We start from the raw sequence: 5996 nt of genomic DNA on the forward strand, positions 1-5996 counted from the left end.
AAGCAAATGTCAGCTTTTTCAAGCAGAAATTTGCATCCTGTAGCTCTAACTCCAAAAAGTTCTGGGACACTGTAAAGTCCATGGAGAACAAGAGCACCTCCTCCCAGCTGCCCACTGCCCACTAGTTAACACGGTCACTACCGATAAATCCATGATAATCGAAAACTTCAACAAGCATTTCTCAACAGCTGGCCATGCCTTCCTCCTGGCTACTTCAACCTTTTCCATTAGACCAAGATGTTTGATTATAAAATAACAGTCCAATAGAAGAGAAACACAATATAAATGACTTTATTACATGTCAAGACAATGAGCCGTGGACATTACCATCAAATAAACCTCAGACTATAAATCATATAAAAACACATTTTAATCAATCTAATTAATTCATTGATTGTGAACATTACAGCAATGCAAGCTATCAGAAAGTTATTAGATGAAGCAGCAGAGCTCAGCATTTGGATGGTTTGGTGGAGACAGTGGTGTTCACCATATGGTTAGACATATCAGGGAGCATCATAACAGCAGGGTTATAGGCAGGTGGATCAGAAGTCGTCATTTGAGAAAGGCCTGCAATGGCATGTTGGTCAGATGCCGTCTTCATATGACCACTCCGACCATGTCAGGGGGCCCTACCATCATATCAGGGGGCATCTCAACCCCGCTGGAGGACTGTGGGCCGGTTATGACGTAGCCCTGTTGGTGTGGGGACTGTGGGCCGGTTATGATGTAGCCCTGTTGGTTGGGGGACTGTGGGCTGGTCATGGTGTAGCTCTGTTGATTGGTTGTGTAGGACACATTGGAAGTGGTCATGGTAGGAGGCTGCACTTGGATGGACACAGGCTGGGTGGTTGTGAAAGTGCAGCCCTTCTTGTGCTCTTTGATCTCCCTGGCCATCTGACACCATGAGCAACAGGCACAGAAGCAGGACACCAAGATGTCCTCAAAGAGGCTTCCCTGTGGACCCACACAGACACACTTGTTTAACACTATCACACACACACACACACACAAAACACACATAATACCCTTATCACAGCATATGTATCTGCAACAACATGTATGTGATGTCTATATGTAATGGGAAACATTACACCTGAATGCCATATTTGTGGCGTACAGCAACCCGCATGGACAGACTTGCAGGTGGCACAATGACGGGCACCCCAATAGCAGCCATGAATGCAGGGCCTATGATGTCCATTAAGGGCAGATAGGTACTCTCTCCAAACTCTCCTGTGGTGGAGCTGGCATAGCAAGGACAGCACCAGAATTCATTGCAACCTGCACACACACAAACAGACACGTCTCATCAACAGAGAGAGCAACAACAAGACAACTCTTATAGGTGGTGGCAATATTTTAAGACAGAATATCTTGAGCTTAGGATCAGATGGGATATGATGTCCCATGGATACTCACAGATACTCATGTCCTGAAAGGAGTCAAAAAGGCCTGTCTTCCAGCCTTTCATAGAAGGTGCTGCCACCTGCTGATGGACTGTCATGTTAGCTGCCATGGTGAACAGACCTGCCTGCAGACACAACAAAAAGGAAGACGTAGCACTCACAATTGCAGTTTGTTTGTGGGCAAACATTCCTCAGCAGTATGCTTCTAAGATCTAGCTGAACAACATGCCTGGAATCATGTTGATGACTATAGTTGTTGGTTACACACAAAAAAAACATTCAAGGTGGCCCCACAAAAAAATATTTGGAAACTAGTTCTACAACTTTTTTGACTTCACCAACTTTTTGGGAAAAGTGTTGCATGCTATTCACATTTTGAGTTGAGACAAGTTGGGAAATATTAAAGTGATACTGACTGATGGCTGTAAATTAGGGTTGTCTTTTTAGTTTCAGGCATGGTCCAATTTTTGGAAAAGAAAGTGGGTTATTTCAAATCTATCTTGACTAACCAATCTCACTAATAATGAAAACAAATCCACATGTTTTGCAGTATCTGGTTAAACACATCATATTATAACCTCTGAAATATATATTTTAATTGTAAAAAAAAGTCCTTGACAAGTATTTTCTGAATGGCACACTGGGAAATATGTTAATGAAAAAACATCTATCTTCAGCCAACACAGTATTTTAAGTTGCGGGTCTCAGGAAACTGAACTTGTTGTGTGATCAACTCAAATATTTATTTTGCAAAAGCAAACTTTACTATTTAATAAGTTCACACAAATCAAAACGACAGTGTAACTAGTTACGCAGATTGGTCTCATAGACTAGACATAACATAGTTCATGTAAATCAGGGACACTCATTAGTATGATGTGTTACATTTGGTATGGTTACACAAGATTGAAGGGGACTTAAGGCAACAATTAAAAGAGGGTGTTTGGTGGATCATATAAGGTTGTGTGTTTGAATCTCGTCATGGACAACTTTAGCATTTTAGCTAATTAGCAACTTTGCAACTACTTACTACTTTTTAGCTACTTAGCAACTACTTAACGCTTTTAGCTAACCCTTCCCCTAACACTAACCCCTAGACCTAGCTAACGTCAGTTTTGCAAGTTCATAGCATATTGTACTTTAGCAAATTCATAACATATTGTACTAATTTAAATTCGTAACATATTATATGAGTTGTAATTCATAACATATCAAATGAAAAGAGTGATGGACATCCACAAATTAATACACACAGTGCATTCGGAAAGTATTCAGGCCCCTTTGACTTTTTCCACATTTTGTTACGTTACACCCTTATTCTAAAATTGATTAAATAAAAATACAAATCCTCAACCTACACACAATACCCCATAATGACAAAGCAAAAACAGGGTTTGGGATTTTTTTGCAAATAAAAAAGAATATATTAAAAAATATATCTTACGTACATAAGTATACATACCCTTAGCTATGAGACTCGAAATTGAGCTCAGGTGCATCCTGTTTCCAAAGATCATCATTGAAATGTTTCTACAATTTCATTGGAGTCCACCTGTGTTAAATTCAATTGATAGGACATGATTTGGAAAAGCACACACCTGTCTATATAAGGTTCCACACTTGACAGTGCATGTCAGAGCATAAACCAAGCCATGAGGTGGAAGGAATTGTCCGTAGAGCTCCAAGACAAGATTATGTCGAGGCACAGATCTGGAGATGGATATGGAAACATTTCTGCAGCATTGAAGGTCCCCAGGAACACAATGGCCTCCATCATTCTTAAATGTTAGAAGTTTGGAACCACCAAGACTCTGCTTAGAGCTGGCTGCCCAGCCAAACTGAGCAATCGTGGGAGAAGGGCCTTGGTCAGGTAGGTGACCAAGAACCCGATGGTCACTGTGACAGAGCTCTAGAGTTCCTCTGTGGAGATGGAAGAAACTTCCAGAAGAACAACCATCTCTGCAGCATTACACCAATCAGGCCTTTATGGTAGATTGGCCAGACGGAAGACACTCCGACCATGAGAAAGCACATGACAGCCAGCTTGGAGTTTTCCAAAAGGTAGCTAAAGGACTCAGACCATGAGAAACAAGATTCTCTGGTTTGATGAAACCAAGATTGAACTCTTTGGCCTGAATGTCACGACCGTCGTATGGAGCGGACCAAAGCGCAGCGTGGTGTCAATACATTCTTCTTTATTTAATGAAGAACACGAAGAACACTTAAACAAAAATTCAACAAAACGATTAAGACGAACGTGACCGCTATATAAACACTGTGCTAACATGCAACATAACATAGACAGAATAACCCAACAACCAAGGACCAAGCGGCTTGGTAAACATGCAGCAGCAGCAGCAGCGAACACAAGACTCCTGGACTTGGGATGAGATATTAGACGGCAAGGGACCATGGGAACAGCCGGGTGAATATCGCAGTCCCAAGGAGGCGCTGGTATGAGGAGGCATACCAGCACGGCAGCGCGGCTGGAACACCGAGAGGCAGCCCCAAAAATGTATTGGGGAGGAGCACACAGAGAGTGTGGCGAAGCTAGGTAGGAGACCTACGCCAACTTCCTTTGCTTACCGGAGAGAGAGAGGAACCAGGCAGGCACCGTGTTATGCGATGGAGCTCACTGTGTCCCGGGTGTGTGTGCATAGCCCGGTTCAGTACATTGCAGCTCTTCGTGTCGGCCGGGCTACTGTGGGCATCGAGCCAGGTGCCATGAAGCCGGCTCTACGCATCTGGTCTCCAGTGCCTCTCCTCGGACTGGCATACATGGCACCAGCCTTACGCATGATGTCCCCGGTTCGCCAGCACAGCCCAGTGCGGGCTATTCCACCTCGCCGCACTGGACTGGCTACGGGGAGCATACAACCAGGTAAGGTTGGGCAGGCTCTGTGCTCAAGAGCTCCAGTGCACCTGCACGAGCTCCAGTACCAGCCCTCCGGTGGCAGCTCCCCGCACCAGGCTGTCTCTCCGTTTCATCCCTACAGCCTGTCCAGCGCTGCCAGAGCCTTCCTCCTGCCCAGCGCTACCAGAGTCTCCCATCTGTCCTGAGCTGCTAGAGTCTCCCGTCTGTCCTGAGCTGCTAGAGTCTCCCGTCTGTCCTGAGCTGCTAGAGTCTCCCGTCTGTCCTGAGCTGCTAGAGTCGCCAGTCTGTCCTGAGCCGTCAGAGCCGCCAATCTGTCCTGAGCCGTCAGTCAGCCAGGAGCTGTCAGCCATCAGTCAGCCAGGAGATGCCAGAGCCGTCAGCCAGCCAGGACCTGCCAGAGCCGTCAGTCAGCCAGGACCTGCCAGAGCCGTCAGCCAGCAAGAAGCTGCCAGAGCCGTCAGCCAGCTAGGAGCTGCCAGAGCCGTCAGCCAGCCAGGAGCTGCCAGAGCCGTCAGCCAGCCAGGAGCTGCCAGAGCCGTCAGCCAGCCAGGAGCTGCCAGAGCCGTCAGCCAGACAGGAGCTGCCAGAGCCGTCAGCCAGTCCGGAGCTGTCCCTCTGAAGAGGCCCTTGAAGAGGGCAATGACTATGGTAGAGTGGGGTCTACGTCCCGCACCCGAGCCGCCACCATGAAAGAGGCCCATCTGGACCCTCCCCTTTAGATTAGGTTTTTGCGGCCGGAGTCCGCACCTTTGTGGGGGGGTACTGTCACGCCCTGACCTGAGTATTTGTTTTCTTTATATATTTTGGTTAGGTCAGGGTGTGACGAGGTTGGTATGTGTGTTTTTGTCTCATCTAGGGTTTTGTAGATTTATAGGGTTGTGTCCATCTAGGTGTTTATGTAGGTCTATGGTTGCCTAGATTGGTTCTCAATTAGAGGCAGGTGTTTATCGTTGTCTCTGATTGGGAACCATATTTAGGCAGCCATCTTCTTTGGGTATTTTGTGGGTTATTGTCTATGTGAAGTTGCCTGTGTCTGCACTCGTTGGTCATAGCGTCACGTTCGTTTTATTGTTTTTGTTTAACTGTTCTTCGTATTCTTCCTTCAATAAAAGAAGAATGTATTCTAATCACGCTGCGCTTTGGTCTCCCCTTTACGACGATCGTGACACTGAATGCCAAGCTTCATGTCTGCAGGGAACCTAGCACCATCCCTATGGTGAAGCATGGTGGTGGTAGCATCATGCTGTGGGGATGTTTTTCAGCTGCTGGGACTAGTCAGGATCGAGGGAAAGATGAACAGAGCAAAGTACAGAGAGATCCTTGAGAAAAACCTGCTCCAGAGCGCTCAGGACCTCAGACTGGGCCGAAGGTTCACCTTCCAACAGGACAACGACCCGAAGCACACAGCCAAAACAACGCAGGAGTGGCTGAAGTCTCTGAATGTCCTTGAGTGGCCCAGTCAGAGCCCGGACTTGAACATCTCTAGAGAGACCTGAAAATAGCTTCCAACCTGACAGAGCTTGAGAGGATCTGCAGGGAAGAATGTGAGAAACTACCCAAATACAGGTGTGCCATCCTTGTAACATCCTACCCAAGAAGATTCGAGGATTTCATTGCTGCCAAAGGTGCTTCAACAAAGTAACGAGTAAAGCATCTGAATACTTATGTAAATGTCTTTTTTTATTATTATTGCAAAAAAAATCTAAAAAACT

At 46.0% G+C, this 5996-nt stretch overlaps 1 pseudogene; it reads right to left on the bottom strand.

The window, feature by feature from the left end:
* Positions 1–275: 275 nt before the first annotated feature.
* LOC116367708 (uncharacterized) lies at positions 276–1563 on the bottom strand (annotated as a pseudogene).
* Positions 1564–5996: the final 4433 nt, after the last annotated feature.

Source organism: Oncorhynchus kisutch, unplaced genomic scaffold, assembly GCF_002021735.2.
Source record: "Oncorhynchus kisutch isolate 150728-3 unplaced genomic scaffold, Okis_V2 scaffold1713, whole genome shotgun sequence".
NCBI lineage: Eukaryota > Metazoa > Chordata > Actinopteri > Salmoniformes > Salmonidae > Oncorhynchus > Oncorhynchus kisutch.